A 19,729-nucleotide genomic window follows, 5' to 3' on the forward strand; every position below is an offset into this window, starting at 1 on the left:
ACCAAGTGACTAACCAGTCAATATTCAAGCCACTGACAAAATATAATAAAATTAAAGGCATTTTTTGAAGATGACGGAAATTTTAGACTAGAGTCTTTTATACTTTTTTTCTCTCAAAAATATTTTTATCAACCACTGGCCAGCTGTTTTTATCAAAGAAAACTCAAAAAAGCGGGGCACAGCACAATTCTCAAGACTAGATCTCAGTACAAGCAAAGCAACTCCTTTGTAGCACCCAGAGCCACACAGAAGCACCCATCTGCAGGCAGGGTAACAGACCTCTCTTTGCTGCTGTTTCAGTAGCTGGGCAGCAGCCAGGTGATTTCCTGCTCTAGCCCTGGGGCAAGTAGCTTTCTCTGCCCTCCCACAGCCTTCCTGCCCTTCCAGGAGGGCTGCTCTTCCCAGCAGGGGAGCTACCTATCAGGACCCACCAATTCCAACCTCCAGCAGGACCCACCAAGCCTCTCCTCACAGTTTGGAGAGCAGACTTCTCCCAGAGGCAGCCCTAGCTGATGGCTGCCCCAGACCTCCAACACGACCATTTGGGTAAGCCACAGAACTCTGCTTTGATGTTTAATTTCCACAGACCACTCCTCATGAAGAACACTAAGGAGTTGCCTTTGCTCTCTCTTCACTTTCCTGTTTTCAGTACCAGATTTAGCAAATAGCAGCCTGTAACAAATGTCATCAACTCACCCATCAGTGCTTTCACTACTGGTGCTGAAGAAAGATGCTAGAGACTAATAGATAAAAGTTAGGGAGGAAGAACATGTGTTATGCCAGTAAATTCATCAGTTAATATGAATAAATTCAGGAAAGTCCCAGAAGAAAAAAGTCTCCTTAGTTTATGGCAAAGCAAAGAGAATATAAACTCTACATATCTTTGCCTCTTTTTCCCTTGCCAGCAAGATGGGGAGAGAGCATGTCAAACAACATTGTAACTCTGCACGCTGTCAGGCTGCTATTCAAAAAGCAAGATAAAATATGACTGTAACCCAATTTCAAGTGGATCTGGGAGAGGCTTAATGTTGAAGTCCATATGCCAGCTTTGTAATTATTAAGAACTGGGACCAGTCCTTGCTTCCAAGCACTGGCCTAGATTAGCAAGTCACCTGAAAGTTTACAGTAGGAAAACCATATGGGTATATTCCTGTAGCTACATGTGTACAGTAATTATGGCATAGGTAAGCAATAACACATGCCTAAGGCATCAAACTTGGTGAGGCACGAGGCTTACGTGCATATCTACATTTATTATTTCAGACTTCAAAGCACCATGCTGCTCAGACAAAATTGGTAGCCTATTTCCTCATAAAAAAACACATAAGGATCTATCACTGTAAAACATATATAGGTGCTTATATACCTTGAGATTTAAAGTGTGGGTAACAGGACTCTGAAAGCATATGGAGGATCCTACTTATTATATTTTCCTATTTTGGTTTAAAGTGAACTCACTTTCAAGTAGCAGACAAAAGCTGAAGTATCAATTAAATTCTAAAACTCCCAGTTTCACCCCAATGCCCAATGTCTGGTAACTTGGCAGGTCCCACTTTAAGCTCATGCTCCCCTTGAAAAAGTAAGGTCCATTCTAATACATCATTCACTCAACTGCTTCCAGACCTCTATTCAGTCATGAAAACCCATCACAAACACATGATCAGTGTCTGCGGGCATGGCAATTTATGATAAAAATCAATAATAAATGTTTCCCGTTTACACAACTTTTTCAAAATAGGACCACATTTTACAAAAATACATTTTTCTGCAGATTGGTTTTGAGTAGCATCAACTTCAAAGCAAATGTTTCTGTGAGGGCTGTTATAACATTTGAGTTCTTACACGATCTTCAAGGCTGTAGTGTGACCTAGGAGACAGCCATAATGAGACACAGACAGTGAATAAAGCACTGATTTAATTATGTTGTTTGATATATTATGACCTCATCCACTGGTGTTTATACTAACGTAATGCTTGAAATGCTTTATCGACATATGGGAAGGCACGGTCTCCGGCCTGAAGAGCTTACAGTCCTAAAGACAGAAACCAGATGAAGGGTGTTCTTTTCCTGTAGCTTATTGTAGATTTTGAAACTTCATTCATTTCCCTTAGGTCTTAAATATGCACTGAATGTTGGAGAGTGGGTTGCTGAGGGAATGCTCTAAGCTTGCTGGACAAAACGTATTGCATGGTTACCTTCAACCACAGTGGAGGATTGTCAATGACACAAGTCTATGTTTCTATGTGCAAACAACAACAGGATGATGCAAACACTGTGTGGGGTGCAGGGAAGCTATAGCTGTTTACAATACTTCCACCAAATTCTTCCAGTCCTGGAGACAAAACATGCCCCAGCATGGGCTTTGAACCACTCTTATCTTCTGCTACAGAAAGAAGAGTGAGATACAGAGTCAGTACAACCTGCTTGTTCCTCTATTAAAGACTGAGGCAACCATGTTGGACATCTTCCCCCTTAAAACTAACAGCTGAGGCTCAGAGTTTGGTTAAATATGCATATATATATATATATGATTTTGCACACCTGATTAAGATTTCCTGAAAAATATGGGGTAAAGTAACCCTATATGTTGTTAACACCATAAAAAACTATATGAGGAAATGAATAGTTCTGTGTTCAGTGCACCATCTGCCAAGCACACAGTAAATAAGGCCATACAATAAATGGTGAGAAACAAAACATCAACAACCAACCCACTCATTAAGCATTAGCCATGCTGTGTGATGAATGACATAGAGACCTTCTGGGGAAAAAATAGTACACAATCCTCTAATTAAAGGCAATCAAAATTAATATTTACTAAGAGAGTGAACAAGTAGTTTTAATTGTACAATTTTCTAGCCTCCTATTGCTTGGCTTTGCAACCTTGAAGTTCAGTCTTATTCAGTAACCTAAAGGCCTAACTGAAGGCATTATTTGTCTTATTTTAATTTTGTACAGGAAACCCACAAAACACATAAAGTTGACACACTTTTACCCTTATTAGGCATGTACACATGTACCAGACTGTTGCTTTCAACAATGCCTATTGTAGCAAGCAGACACAGAAGAAGAGTTACCTGTGGCATTTTTTTTTTACTTTAACTTCTCTTAAAACACACACACATATACACATGAATTTGAAAGCTTTTAAAATCTTATAGAGAAGTTAACCCATGAGAAGGCATTTGCACAGCAGAGCTGAAAAATAGATGAGAGAGACTAACAGTAACATGTTTTCATATTCCTTTCAAACTCTGGTACAAATTCAGCTAATATCACTTTGTATGATCTCATGATGGGACAGGAGCCAGAAGTTTCACTTGAAATCTTTTCAGTTATCAGATCTGGAAAGCTTTTCAATCACTTAAGTTTGAGAAGCATTAAAAAAAAAAAAAAAAAAAAAAAAAAAAAAAAAAAAAAAAAAAAAAAGAGCAGAGATAAAAGGCCAGAAGCTTGAAACATTTATCACTTCATCATACTACATTTGATGCTAGGTCAGCATCTTTACAGATACAACAGAATGCCAGCTTTACCTACATTTTGAGAGGTTTAAAAAAAAAAAAAAATGAATGTACAGGGTTAGAAATAGGCACAGAACAAGGCCAGGCAGTACAAGCTCTTTGCCTAACATGTCTGGGAATAGAAAAACTCCCAGGCATACAGCAGTGGAAGGCACCAGACATACAGCCACATATGTCTCCCTAAGTCCCCCACATATGTGAGGCTTTGGTGTCAGCCCCACAAGTGCCAGCACCACCATATGGTGGGGATGACAATGAGGCAGCACAGGCAGGACATATGTGTCTCTTCCTGGCAGGTCAGGATAGCTACAGCTCAACAGGCTCTGCCCTCCACTGCTCCTGTAACTGCATCCCCTTATCAGCAACTACCTCATAGCACTGACGGGTGTCTGGGAAAACACGACAAGGTCCCAAAGCCCTCAGACCAACCCAGAAAAAAGTTGGAAGTGGAAAAAGACGAAATGCGCAGGAAAACATAATGCCCTGCCTGTAAGCAAACATTGACACCATATTTAGCACCTGCTAAAATAAAAGTCTTTCTAGTTCCACATAATACCATATAGGGACTGCATGAGGACAAATTGGGATAAAATGTTCTTTTCTGACACATATTTGGGTTACCAACTCCAGTTTCCCACTGATAAAACTAATATACCAGACACACTGCAGAAGCATAGCTGTAGCCAAGGAAAAGCATACACAAAGTAAAACTGAATACAACCACAAGCACAGAGTGCTTTCTATTTTGCCAGGCTTATTGCTGTTTTGAAGGCCTTTGCCAACTTGAGATATTAGGGCAGCCTCAGACCTGCTCTGGCTTCAGACAGAAGACACATCTCTCCAGGTGAACGCTCACCTATCTATGACAGGACGAATGCTAAGCCCAGATCTGTAAAACATTTCCAACCATTTTAGTCTTACCCACAGTGGTGAATATGCAGGCCAGCATAAAACTATACTTGCTTATGACTAACTTCAAAATAAATTTTAAGAACATTATTTTTTTCTTAGCAAGACAGCATAAAAAAGATTGGAAAAACAAAGCACATTTTTAGAAAACACAAGACAGCCAGGTGTGGGTTTGTAGGCTCATGGTTACTGAGTTGTCTGACCCTAGGCACTCCTTCTCACTGAAACATATAAAGTACAGAAAGTACTATCAAAATGTTTCTGCTGCTTTCCCACACTTGCATTAAAGCATTCTTTGTGTATGCAAACAAATCGAGGGAGCTTTTTCATTTCCTTGCTGAGACAAGTTGAAGTTTCTTCCCTCCAATAGGAATTGCCATTCACATTATAATGGCGAATAAAAATGAGAAACCTAGAAATTCAATCTTACCACTGTGTGTCTTTCCTGATGTAGATCCCTGCTTTCCCATTACCTTCCAATTTTCCCCTTCAAAAAAAAATGTTCTCATTATTGCCTGCACATTTCTCACCCCTTTGTTCTTTCCTCCAATTCAGAAATGTTTTATTTCTGGCTCCCAACTTCGTTTTCACCTTTCCTCTCTCACCAGCTGCAGGGGAGACTCCTTCAAACTTACTCTCAAATAAAGCCCACCAAGAAATATCTGTGGAGGGGAAAAATGTGTCTGGCAAACATGGTTCAACAGAAATATTCCCATCCTCTTCACTGCACTGCATCCTTTCATCCTGCTCTCTGTGAACTCTCACAAGTTTCTACTCCCGTTTGTTTCCTTCCTCCACCCACTGAGCTCCAGACACTTTGACACACACCGCTGACACCCACGTTGCTCTGCTGCCTACCCTTCTCCCACTCTGTGTGCTAAGACACTCCTGCACCTTGCTACAACCTGTGTTGCCTCACCATACACTTCCCCTTCCTCTGCAGCATACACTTTCACCTGTTGCAGATTTTGCTTCAGGCAAAACCTAAGACTTCCTCCCTCACACCTTCTAGGCCATAGTGTCATTGTTAAAGCTGTTCTTCCTACACCATTTGCTCTGGGCTGCAGGGCAGTCGGTGGCATGGCAATATCTCAGTGCTGGCCCTCTGAAGTGGACTAGAAATAGATGGGGATTTTCAGCCTATTTTCAGCCCTGCTTAAACAAGCAAAATGAACCTAAGCTGTTAGACAGTTTAAATTAATACAAAAATAATTCTGCTACTCTGCCTGCATTAAAACTCATTTTCTCTAGTTCTTAACTATTTATTGTTTTGTCACAACTTGGTGCAAGAGCTGTATGTGCAGTGATAACTGCAATCAGAAGTGCACCCTCTTATGGAGTCTCAGTTGGTGCAATATTGCCGCCAGTGCACAGTCATAGTCGCAATTGGCACTTGCTGTTCTTCAATTCTCAGCAATCTTACAGCATTGGTAGCTACACAGGATCACATACATACTCCTGACCCACCCATACAGACACACAAGTGAGAACTCCCTGCAAAAAGCTAAGGCTTCACCATTTTCTTATGCTTTTACAACAAGAATTAGATCTACTTCCTTTGAAAAGATTGTATTAAGGAGCATAGATCTTATTTGCTGGTCAGGACCTGAAGGTGTTATATGTTAAGTACTCCCAAAGTAAAGATATAATTTCCACAAAAAGATTACTTGGCCTTTCCTAATGATGCATCTACAGTCAGAGTGAGCCTGAACTGATCTCCCATCTACCCCACCTTACTGGGTTTGGCTCCTAGTTTCTCCCTTACCCTCTCTGGGCAGGGAAGGAGCAGGGGAGAGATGCAGGAGAAATCCAAGCCAGGGCTGCAGCCATTGGAAGCAACTCCCACATCTTGTCCACTCTGAGAGACTTCCCAAGCAGTCCAGATGCAGTATGGATGGATCTTGGGCCAATACTGCCCCATCTGTCTCATGTTATTTGTTATAACAAGTGACATGCAGGGGTCTAACACAGCTCCAGCTCATGCTCTTCTCCAGTTGCAGTCTTAACTCAGAACTGCTTCGGGAATGGCTAAAATCATTTTAGCAGCTCAGGCATCATTGACTTTGGGTGTAAAGTTACCAAAAAAAAAAAAAAAAAAAAAAAAAAAAAAAAAGTTGTGTATCAGAGAGAGTTTTGGAAGGCTGGGGGAGGAGTGATTTGAAGCAACCTCACACCATCCTTTCTGGAAACCCTCTTATTACTAAACAGGAACATAAAACTCTGAAAACTGTTGTTTATAATTAAGGGGTGTGTCTGCAGTATCTGAAGTCTGTTCTGTTCTTATATACATTCATCTGAATTGTATCTTCCTGTTTTGACTAAAGACCTTCTTAAGTAAGAACCAAGTTAATTACAAATTATCCCATAGTTCACTCACCTATCCTTCCTGACTCAGGAAGGGAAGGAGTTCAGAGTCCTCCATGTAAATCCTTCAATCCCATTCATACTTCTCCTCCAGAACTGTAAATCCTCACCCTGTTCTGTGGCTCAAGCCTGAAATAAAGAAAATGTAAACAGGACAGGAGCACTTAGTAACTTTAAGTAATGCCTTGGGAAATAAATAAATAAATAAATAAATAAATAAATAAATTTAAAACTATTATAATATGTACTTCAAAATAATTAGTTCATACTATATTATTTCTTGCAGGCATTCAAGTCAAAGACAATGCTCTAATACAAAGTCAAATGACTATAAGATGACAAAAAAAATGCTTTTATAAAACTGCACAGCCAGTATTTCAAGTTTTTTCATGTTCAGTTACAACAAATCCTACAGTCTCTTCAATTACTGGAGCAAGTCCAAACTTTCTGTCAGGATGCTTCCTTACAAAAGAAAGGAGGAAAAAAAAAATAAACATTAAAAAAAAAAATAGTAAAAACTTTCTTGAGCAGAAACATAACCTGGAATGTGCTCTTAAAACAGAGCCTTGATACATAAAGCTTACTGAACTTTCATGCTACAAAAAGAAACCAAATTGTATCAACAGAACACAGATTCACCCCCAGAAGTGGATTTTCTTGTTCCTTGTAGTCTCTGTAGTCTCCAGCTTTTAGTAGCTTTTATTTAATTTACTGAATCAGCTCAGTGATGGTTCCGCAATGCTTGCAGAGCCCCTTGTATACACCCTTTGCCACCACACAGGACACACATAGTAACACCTGCCCATCTTAAAATCACAATCTGCTGTGGCAGGTTTAGGAGCCAAATGGTATGGCTAAGACTTTAGCCTTACTAAGTAAGCAGTAATAAAATATCCATCACTAAGATTAAGTACAGAAAACTCTGTATTTGCACTTTGCTCATGCAAGTACATTCTCATGAAAATATGTCCTAATACTATGTAATTCTTATTCCTAATGTTATACATTATTTTTATGTAACTCTACTACAAACACCCATTTTCTCATTCATACTGTACACATTTCCATGTACACATGTGGGTGGCATCCACTTCTCTAACTTAGGAGAAAGCCAACTTTAGCAGGCATTCCAGTCTGAAATCACAAAGTTTTAAAGAACACATCTGTAACACTTGGAGCCATACAGCATGAACTAGAGACACTGGGCCCTGGCAGATCAGAGGCATCCACAGATTCAACCCCACAAATAGCATTACAGACTCTTCTAAAACTAAGAAAGCCAAATAAAAGGTCATTTATAAACAAAGCAAAACAAAACAAAACAAAAACGCTGAAAATCCTGAGGAGGATAAAAGAGAAAGGACATTTTGTCAACAGTGAACTTTCATTCTTTATTAGATTGTTAAGTGCACCTTTGCTTTTTTTACTGGGATGAATAAAACACATTGTGGTTGAACAAAGTTGGAAGAAGTTCAAGTCTTTGCATCTAGATAGCATGATCCTTGTCCAAATTAGGTGTTTGAGAGTGAAAAGAAATGAAATCACAAGTCTTCCTTTTTTTTTTTTAAAAAAAAAAAGGGGGGGGGGGAGGGGGAAACCCACGCTACACATGCGCCTGCATACACACACACTGCTTCAAGGGTTACAGCTGAGGTCACTGGCTTGACAACCTAGCAGTTTGTGGTTTATGCAAATAACTGGTTTAGGAACTTGCAATCAGTTTTTATATAATCATGATGTATATAAACTCCTGACATGCTGGAGACGTGTCCAGAGTAACTGCGCAGGGCTTGCACTGCTTTGCCTACAGAGACTTCTGTTGGTTTAGTTTACACCTGAAGCAGATACAGCATCTGTGAACACAAATCTCTTCCTATTATACATTTATCTGATTATGTGCCTAAACATAAAATGCTGCATTTAATTATCTGCTGAGGAACATGCTGCACATTACACTATTAATGGAGAAAAGATTACTGAATTTTATAATCCGAAATCCCAGCCTTCAAAATGTAAAGCAGCATCTTTTCCAGCTCAAGCAACTAAAGTGCAAAAAAGGGAAAGATACCCACACAAGAGTTTGGACACCTCTGGCAGCCACAGAAAAAAAAATGAAACCTAAATTTGATTAATCAAACTTGCCATCATAAAAATGTTACTTGGATCCTTGGCTTTAATGCCTGAATCTGTTTCTGTGAACTAAGAGGAAGTCCTCTAGCTCCTCAAGTTCAAATAGGAAGGGTCATTATTAGAAGACTAACATGTGAATGAAGCATGGTCTGTAAATGTTCATGACAACTCCTTCCCCATGCACTTTGTGATGGTTGCCAAGAACATTTCAAAGCCCAGCTGTCACCAATATCTATGATAGCTTCTTCAAACATGCAGAAACACACACCTTAAAATCTGTCAGCAGCTGGTGTGAACAAGAAAAGCCAGAAGTCTCAGCTAGTGCTAGAAAAATCACTTGAAACGTATGCTTTATTGTTCTGGAGTTAAAAATAGAAATGGATGGGCACCAGAATAGAGTTGGGTTGTTTAGAGGGCAAACCTTGACATACATACTCAAGCTTCAACTCACTGAAACCAAAGGGAACCTGGATTTTTTGAATTGGCCCTAAAGTATGACAACAAACTACAAGCCACAGTATTTGACTCTTTTTTTTTTTTTTTTTTTTTTTTTTTTTTTTTTTTTTGGGCAAGCAGCAAACCTGCACATACAAATCAAGCATATTACATTTCCTTATATACTTTCATAAGACAGGGAGAACAGAGGAGTTTATGAAAATACATGAGATAATTGCAATACATCTTTCATTCACTTAACTTGGGTCTGAAAGTCTGCCTGGTTTCAGGTATCTAATTCTGAATGATCTGATTTAAGGTTTAAATTAATCTCTGCAAAAAGGAGAAGAAAATTCTGTTATTTTTAACACATTCAAAACAATACCAACTTTATTTAAGATTCAAGATGGCTAGATAGACTATTTCACTTCATTTTTATGCGACCATGTGCTTATATTTCATGAAGCAGCTGACTAACTGAATAATTAAACTAAGATACATGGCTGAGATACTGAAGAGTAAATCCCCTCCTCTGCATAAGCTCTACTATCCAGGCAACCAACTGTAACTATCTTTTAATACTTTTATCTAAAAGAAGAAAAAAAAAAAAAAAAAAAAGAATAGTCAGAAAAGCCCAACCTGTCTCTTCAAAAGCCTTCCAAAATCATCAGAAACACATTTGTAAAATATTTATAAGGAAAAAAAAAAAAAAAAAAAAAGGAAAAAAAGGAGGAAAAAAAAAACCAACAGGATATTTCTATGATTTGGGAGAACATGAGAGAATAGAAGAGGAGATAAATCAATCAATTAAAACATAGCAGAATAAATCAGACCACCCAACCCACACAGACACAGACATATCTTCTTCCACAGGATCTTCCCACAAAACATTCAGCAAGGACAGTGTGTGTGTACACAAACACAGGGGTGTGAGCCAGTCCTGCCAAAATGGACCTGGCTACAGATCACACAGTTGGCCAGACAGGATAGTGAAATTCCCCTTCTCCCCTACTTTTAATGCCAATTGCCTTGTAAAACAGCAATCTCGAAGAGACTCCCATGTGCATGCTCACACACCCACACACAAATACAAAAGGGTAGGGGGATATGCGGAGCACCATCTAAACTCCATCACCACTGTGACATAAGGGAAGTTAAAAATCAAGTGGATATGAGGCTTTCATGAAATGAAAAAGTATTTCTGGAAAACAGTCTTGATGTTCTTCCCTCCTCCAAAAAGTGTCATGCCCATTCGCACAACCAAAAGGTCTCATAAAAGACAACTTTCACAGCAATCCTTACCGCTACCAATTTTTGACTGGCAGTTTAGCAGGTAAAATGATATCACTTTGTCAAGATCACACTGATGTGACCTAGAGTTTAGCTCTGTTTTTTCCAAGGATACTATCAAAAAAGTGGCAAATTGAGCCATATTGATTCGAAATGTTTGGAAAAGAAGGAAAAGGGAAAGGAAAAAAGGGGGGAAAAAGGGAAAAGGGGGGAGAAATGGGAAAAGGGGAAAAGGGGAAAATGGAGAGGGGGAAAAAAGGGGAAGTTGGGGAAAGGGAAGGGAAAGGGAAAGGGAAAGGGAAAGGGAAAGGGAAAGGGAAAGGGAAAGGGAAAGGAAAAGGAAAGGGAAAGGGAAAGGGAAAGGGAAAGGGAAAGGGAAAGGGAAAGGGAAAGGGAAAGGGAAAGGGAAAGGGAAAGGGAAAGGGAAAGGGAAAGGGAAAGGGAAAGGGAAAGGGAAAGGGAAAGGGAAAGGGAAAGGGAAAGGGAAAGGGAAAGGGAAAGGGAAAGGGAAAGGGAAAGGGAAAGGGAAAGGGAAAGGGAAAGGGAAAGGGAAAGGGAAGTAATGTGGAAGGGAAAGGGGAAGGGGGGAAAGGAAAAGAGAAGGGGAAGGGGGGAAGGGGAAGGGGAAGGGGAAAGGGGAAAAAAGGAAAAAGAAGGACCAGTTCCAGGAACCAACTGCTTCTTACTTTACTTGATGCATTTCCGACAAATGCTCATATAATGAAGGATGACAGTGATAATGACAGACAACAAACAGAATACTTCAAAACCTTCAAAGAAGCAATTCATATTTGCTTACATCCATTCAAAATCCTATACAATACGGCTAAAATTTGTGTTTTGTGGGGCTTTTTGTTTGCATGTCTGTTTGGTTCCTTTTTTTTTTGGAGGGGGAGGGGAGAGGACGTAGTGTTAAGGTTAGAATTAGGGTTAGAAGAGAACGGGAGAGAGATTTGGGGACAAGACCATATGTAATATGAGCTATGGACATCTTCTCAGGAGAGAATATGATCTAAATCTCCCCTCACCATCAAGAAACACAATATGGGGGAGGCAAACCATACAAATCCAGGTCACATCAATCCAAAGCCCATATGCACGGTGACAGTCATCCTAATGCCCTATTTTATGTTGTGATCCCTGCCATCCCCCCACCGGAACAGAAGAGAAGGAAGAACAGCAGCAGTTTGTATTCCCTGCCAGAGAGAAAAAGTAGCACCAATATTACCCTGTTGTGTCATCTCTCATAGTAGCAAAGAGAAGGAGATGTCCTATTAATTATGTTATTAGCTCAGAGCTCAACCTCAGATTAGGGTTCCAGGGGAAAGAGAAAGCCTAAAGGCCTTTGAAGAGTGGGGCCAGACAGGGGCTGCCCCCGGCAATGTGCCCAGGGATGCAAGAACCTCCTCATCTGGGCCATTGCAGAAGGATCTTGTCTCACAGGCTCTGCATGAAGTTTAGGTTTGAGATAGGGTTAGGGCTGAGAGAAATACCTAACATAGGGGTCCATATCTAGCAGGGCTGCCCCTGCCATAGCCAGTGAGATGAGAACACAGCACTTTCTTGCCACTGCACTCATTTCTTGCATGAAGTTGATGAAAGCTCTAACTTTTCACTCAGAGCTGCCACTGTAGGTTGCAAACATCTTCATGCAGCCACCCGCAACTACAATACAGCTGCAGAAGCTTTTTAGCACAGCATCCCAAAACCTTACCCACCCACTCCTCCCTACCCTGCAACCCTCCTGTCCCCCAATAAACGTTTCTTTCTTTCAAAAGGGAAAAAATATTCCAATACACCATATCTTTCAGAAATGCATTCCTACATGCACGCTGTCCCCAAACCTCACCCAAAACACACAGAATGCAGATGACAGAGGAACTGAGGCAGGTACCCAGAAGCTGTGCTTGCAGATCTCCCCCATGCACAGAGCTCTGGATTTATTCAATTCCACTGATTCAGAAAGAGTTTTGTCCTTCCTGGACTTCCCTACAGTATTGTTTAATGTTGAAAGAGAAGTATGCATGCCTAGTAGGTTGAAGAAATGATTTCTTAACAGTTCATTATTTTTAAGTTGGCCTATTATGCAGATATAAGTAAGTGCATAACTTGGGTTATCCGCCACTTAATTGCTGGTCACAGCCCTGAATTGCAGATCTGACCTCTAAGACATGAAAACTTTGCATTAATTAGCTTTGCACTGGAATCAAGTCAAAATGGAAAAGGTGACCTATTTTTCTTTCTGCACATTTTCTTCTTAATATGGAAATTTTTATTTTTTTTAATACAGCCACAATATACATGAAAACACACACAAACTTTTTCTCAGAATTAATTGTAAAGCTAGTCATTAACTGTAAAGCAAGCCTTCCATATGAAATTTCATTTAAATTATAGAAAGAACTTGGGAAGAAAAAAAAAGATTTAAGCATATCTTCACATGAAAGTTTACCAAGCAGAGGTCACTAATAGGTCCTTCAGAACACAATCTGGGAGTAGAACTGGAAGTTTACTCCTTTTAAATTAAAACTAGCATCTCTATGTCTGGGGAAGGAGGAGGACTGCAGAGCATACACAATTTGCCAGCAAAACTTGTTGTGTGTTATTTGTTTGTTTTTATATAAGACATTCTAGGTACAATCTGTGTAATGACTATTAATAATATATATATAATAAAAAAGCACAAGAAAAAGGAAATAACAAAAATAAAGTAATAACATAACACATCCAAGAATACCCACACTCTTAAATCCCTCCACAGATCACTATAATTAAAAGTGACTTCAAGACTGACACTGCTTCAGTTCTCCTTTATTGTATACAAGTTGTAGCTGAATCTTAACTCAGAGTACAGAACATCTTACTCCAAAATGCCCAGAGATGCTTTGTTTATAACATCCATCATTTAACCTCTTTTACATTTAATTCTTAACACTCAAAGAAAAGAAAAGAAAAAAAGAATAATTATGAAAATAATCTATTATACATCTACAGTTTTCATTCTTAAAAATATTAATTGTGTGCAACAAGAAAAGTAATGACCATAGGAAAAAACTGTGGCATATTAGCTTTCAGGTTTGCGGACACTGATGTTTTCAGGTAGACAGATTCCAAAAAGGAAATAGCTTTCAGTGCTTCCACCACTTCCTTTTATTTACTTACCTTTCTTATAAATGGAATTAATTCTGGCAATATATGAATCCATATATTTAAGATAAGAAAAAAACTGCAAGCTATATTTTTGTATACAGCCCTCCAAAAAGAAAGAATTAGCAGTCACTCAGAATTCAGCTTAAATGATGAACTTAATTGTAAACATGTGAGGTAGAGAAGAAGAAATTTGACTTCAGCTACCACTCTTAAAATACAAGGTATGAGTCATTCAAACATTGCAATCTTAGGAAAACATCATCAGCTTCAGAAGAGCAAACCATTTTTGGATATAAGTTTTCACTATAATCGACCTATTGTCATATAGAGCAGAAGTTGACAAAATGCAAGTAGGAATACATTCCACATTTTGATATTTTTAAGGAAGTTGACCTGCATTACTCAAACTTTTTTTCCAATATTTATTTGTTAGATTGTTTGTGTATGTTTGATATAAAATATTCAATAACATTCCAGGCTACTCAGGCTCCAAATTCGTGCACTGTAGACTTAAAAACTAAATTTAATTTTTTTCATCAAAAACTTGCCAATTAATTTCACCACAGTGCCTTCTGCATTATTTAATATATCAAATTCTACTTAATCTGTCTTCCTGAACCTCTTCTTCTGCTTTAAGTTACCTAACTACAGTAGAAGTTGTCAGAGAGAGAAGACTGCAGCGTTTAACTGCAGAGAGTCTTGTAACTTCTGAGACTGGACCAGACACTTGATTATTGGAAAAATGGCCACCAGTTGGATATTTCTTACTTCTCAGCAGAGAAAGAGTTAAAATAACATACCAAATATTAAATACCAAGCATTTGTTTCTTAGAATCCAACACTATACAAATGAAAGGGGCAGTCCACACTCCTCTGACTCACAGCAAAAGAAATCAAGACTTGCATTCAGATCATGCTTGGAAATTTTCTCTGGTATTATTTTAATAATATATTTCTGTTTAACTTCTTTCCCAACTCTGGCTGTTATTTTCTGACAAGAATCTCATTCATCCAAAAAAAAATCCTAATCAGCTGAACAAAAATGTTTCACAAAAACATAACAGATCCAAATAGCTGGCAAGGAAACACAGACTACAGTGCTCTGGTTTCCACTGGCTTCCCTGGCAAGCAGCAGAGGGACTCACCCTTACTCCCTGGAAAGACTGGTTGAACTCTTGAATCTGTAGCAAGGAGCTCTGCAAAACAGGCTGGAGCATAGTCCAGGGAGAACAGAACCAAGGAGAGATTTAGAGACATACACCACTAGTCTGCGAGATGTTACGTGCTGCAGATGCAAAATGAGCCAAGCAGTTTGTTTCAGCAAAGGTGGCAGGCATCACCATTTGTGGTTCACGCACAAATGGACAGGATGGGCAGGTAGGGACACAGTGCATTCACAACTCTGCAGGGCACAGGTTAGAGGTAAGTATTAAAGGTGCCTTGATTTTTTGAGTGGGCATGAAATGACTTACGACTGCTAACAGCCATTTCAGCCCTGCACTTCCTCTGTGCTAGGGTACAGTCTGTCCCACTTTGGGGACCCAAGACACTCTTTCTACTTCGCTCTACATGAAAGCACCAACTTACCCTGAGATGACTTAGAAACCTCTGAAATTAAAAGGTCCTGGCAAGACAAGTCCTAAATTTCTCCATTTCTCCAATTTCTTTCCTTGTGAACACTACTACACCACCAGATATCTATCCATTGTTTGAGAGTGCTTCAAGACCCCACTCCCTAATCCAAATACTGTAGAGGGGCCAGTCCAGAATGGACACTAGCCTCAATGAAAGGAAACTTACACAAACAAAATAGAGGAGCACCCAACCATGGCACTCGGACCTATCACCACTTCAGAGCATCAGGACAGGCAAAGATCTACAAGAGGTCCTCAGAGGTAAGTGAAAGTGAAGCTTAAAGTATACTCCAGCAGGAAAAGCCATTCAAACCACCAAAACAGGAAACACCTATTTCTGATTTATTTGTCTGTCTATTTATTTATTTCGCTTATTGATTTAATGTTCAGGTAGCAAAAGGAGGAGAGAAATACAAGGATGGGGCAATAAAGGTTTTTAATGTGCTCTGTGTTACCTCCTCCAGGGTTCCTATTTCAAAGAAAAGCATGCCAACCATCACAGCATTTTGCTAAGATCACCAATATATCTGAAGGAGTTGTTTTTGAAATAGTTTTATTAAAACAAGCTTAAAAGCATGAGAGCATTCAGAATCAATGTTGGTTCTTAATATTAAAACGTTACTTCCCTTTCCCCCTTCCCAATCATCCATTAAAGACAATTAACTCCCATTTTCCTTCCAATGCTTTATGCTTTATTGGCAAAGACCAGATTGCAAAGACTATCAGAAAACAGAGATTGGAGGAAGGAAGGATGAAACACAGCAGGAGAACTGTGCCCAAAGCTGATGAGTTGAACACATTTTAGCTTACAGTTAACTCACAGCAGGACTTGTAATGTACTTTATCAGCTATGAAGCCATTTCCTTATTACTTATTATCATTACAAATAATAAAACAAGGAAAGATGCTTCTGTACAAAATGGAAAACCATTAATATAGTTAACATAGGTCACAAATATAGGTCATTAATATAGGTCACAAATCAGCAAAAATATGATGAATTTTAGAAAAGAAACCGATTCTTGTTTCTGTTCACTAATGATTACCTCAGGAATCTCAGATCCTGGAGACAAGAGAGGAAGTCTGTAGAAAGGATGACTTTCCCTTGATCAAAGAGGATCAGGTCAGAGATCATCTAAGCAAATTTGGCATCTACACATCCATGGGCCCTGATGGAATGCACCCACAGGTGCTGAGGGAGCTGGTCAATGTTATTGCTAGGCCACTCTCCATCATCTTTGAAAGGTCATGGAGAACAAGGGAGGTGCATGAGGACTGGAAGAAATCCAGTGTCATAACAGTCTTCAGAAAGGGCAAGAAGGAGGACCCAGGCAACTACAGGCCAATTAGTCTCACCTCCATCCCTGGAAAGATGATGGAACAGCTCATCCTAGAGGTCATCTCCAAGCATGTGGAGGTTAAGAAGGTGATCAGCAACAGTCAGCATGGATTCACCAAAAAGAAATCATGTTTAACCAATCTGATACTCTTCTGTGATGAGATGACTAGCTGGGTAGATGAGGGGAGAGCAGTGTCTGTGGTCTACCTTGACTTCATCAAGGCTTTTGTCACTGTCTCCCATAACATCCTCATAGACAAGCTCAGGAAGCGTGGCCTAGATGAGCATACAGTGAGGTGGATTTTCAATTGGCTGGATGGCAGAGCTCAGAGGGCTGTGCTTAGTGATGCGAAGTCTAGTTGGAGGCCTGTAGCTAGCGGTGTCCCCCAGGGGTCAATACTGGGTCCAGTGTTGTTCAACTTATTCATCAGTGACCTGGACAATGGAACAGATTGCACCCTCAGCAAGTTTGCTAACTACACAAAGCTGGGAGGAGTGGCTGATACCCCAGAGGGCTGTGCTGCCATTCAGATGGACCTCAACAGGCTGGAAGGCTGGGCTGAAAGGAACATCTTGAAGTTCAAGGGAAAGTGCAGGGTCCTGCATGTAGGGAGGGATAACCCCAAGCAGCAGTACAGTTTGGGGGCTGACCTGCTGGGCTGCAGCTCTGCAGGGAGGAACCTGGGAATCCTGGTGGACAGCAGGCTGACCATGAGTCAGCAATATGCCTTGTGGCCAAGAAGGCCAATGGTATCCCAAGCTGCATTCGGAAGAGTATTGCTAGTAGGACAAGGGAGATGATCCTTCCTCTCTACTCAGCCCTGGTGAGGCCACATCTGGAGTATTGTGTCCAGTTCTGGGTTCCCCAGTACCAGAGGGACATGGAGTTACTGGAGTGAGTCCAGAGGAGGACTACTAAGATGATGAGAGGGCTGGAGTTTGGAGCACCTGTCGTATGAGGACAGACTGAGAGAGCTGGGCCTGTTTAGCCTGGAAAAGAGAAGATTGAGGGGGGACCTCATTAACATGTATAAAAATGGGAGCGGAGAGTGTCAGTAAGATGGAGCCAGTCTCTTTTCAGTTCTGCCCAGCAACAGGATAAAAGCCAAAGGGCACAAACTGAAGCACAGGAGGTTCCAGCTGAATATGAGGAGGCACTTCTATACTGTGCGGGTGACAGAGTACTGGAACAGGTTGCCCAGAGATGTTGTGGAGTCTCCTTCTCTGGAAATATTCAAAACCCTCCTGGATGCCATCCTGCACAATGTGCTCTAGGTGATCCTGCTTGGCAGAGAGGTTGAACTAGATGGTCTTCAGAGGTCCCTTCCAACCTCAGCTATTCTCTGATTCTGTGAAAGAATGGTACATCTCATTGAAGGCAATCTGAAGTAACAACCCAGAACATGCTGTACAAAATTTCCACCAGACTCCACATAGATCCTCTCTGAGGGGAACCAAGGAATCCCATGCAGCTTTACACCCTCCAGTTCTTACTCTTATGTGACATACAGTACACATTTTTACTCTGAGCTTGCCCTGTTACATCTAAACATGGGGGAAGACATCTACAAAAAAACAGAAGAAATTGGTGTAATGATTTACATTTCAATTCTGTTCCTTCCCAGAACCCACTGCTAAAACATTTCAGCCACAGTGTACCAGAAACATTTAGCTTATTGTCATTTTTTAAAGCAGAGACAGCAGTATGATTCTTAGTCAGAATCATTGGGATTTGACCCACTGTCACCGGGATCCTCCATCATCTGTAATAATGAATGATGGAAAACTTGGTTTCACCATCAAAGACAAGAAATCTGCATCAGTAGATAAAGACAATTAACTAATGAAGCCAAGAGTCAAAAACATTTTGGAGACAAACACCAGTCAACATGACATTTCCTCTATCTGGTATTGTACTCTGCTTGTACCTGGCAAAGGAAAAACAAGCTGCTAAAATTTGTGGTATCTTATTATTGAAACTGGGTTCATATGCACCTGTGAGAAACCAGCAGGCAGACTACAAACCATTATCTGTGCTTGCCAAATGAAAGTGTTTTCTTTTTCCATGAACAGAAGTCTGAAAAAGTATCTATAGAGAGCAGCAGAATCTCACTAAGTCAGAGGTATGTGAGAAAGAAAAAAAAAAAAAAAAAAAAAGAGAGAGAGAGAAAGATTTCATATTTCTGAATGTTGATGTCAAAACAAAGAGAATTTACCTACACAAAAGTAACAATCTCACTGCAAAACCCAGCCACTAAGCTTCCTCCCTTCTTCTAATCCTCTATACTATTCACTCCTTTCAACTGACTGTTTCTTCTCATTTGACCTGTTTAACCTCATGGTTTAAGCTTTCTACTCCCAGAACACTTCTTCTGCTCCCTCAGTTCACAGACATGCTTCCATTAGAGCTATTCTCAGCCTGGAGGAATGTTAATTGTTATAGAAATTACACTGTAAAAATCAATGTCATAGAAAAAGAGCTGAGCAACAGAAACTCAAACACTAGTACAATACATTCTGTTCAGTTGCCATCATTAACAAAATACAAAAGGCAAATCAAAACAGAGGTTTTGTTTAGAAAAAAAAAAAAAAAGGAAAAATGTTACACATCTGAAACAATAAGTTGAGTATATATATATAAAAAATAAAAAATAGAAAATAAAAAATAAAAAAGCTGTGGAAATTAAATGGCATGATGCAAGAAGACAAGAAAACCACATACAAAAATCTTGGCAAAGATTAAACAACAAAAGACGTAGATATGATTGTCTCAAATAAAATCTAGCCCATCCTAACACAAGAGGTTTATTTTTCCTGATTGTGCAATTAGGCACTTCACAGGTCCTCCACATGCACACACCACGGAAAGACCAGGTAGTGTTCTGTTGGCTGTTTGTTTAAAAAATCTTTATGTCCAGATGTGACTCAGTAATTAAAAGGTGTTCCTATGTAAAAT

At 39.8% G+C, this 19,729-nt stretch overlaps 1 long non-coding RNA gene across 1 annotated transcript in view; it reads right to left on the minus strand.

Annotated features, from left to right (window-relative positions):
- LOC116486012 overlaps positions 1–19,729 on the minus strand; it is a 199,109-nt gene that overhangs the window by 56,756 nt on the left and 122,624 nt on the right. The window contains exon 4 of the long non-coding RNA XR_004252922.1: positions 6,809–6,924. This is a non-coding gene — a long non-coding RNA (uncharacterized LOC116486012). The remainder of the gene's footprint in view (positions 1–6,808; positions 6,925–19,729) is intronic.

The sequence above is a fragment of the Aythya fuligula genome, chromosome 2 (assembly GCF_009819795.1).
Source record: "Aythya fuligula isolate bAytFul2 chromosome 2, bAytFul2.pri, whole genome shotgun sequence".
In the NCBI taxonomy this organism is placed as follows: domain Eukaryota; kingdom Metazoa; phylum Chordata; class Aves; order Anseriformes; family Anatidae; genus Aythya; species Aythya fuligula.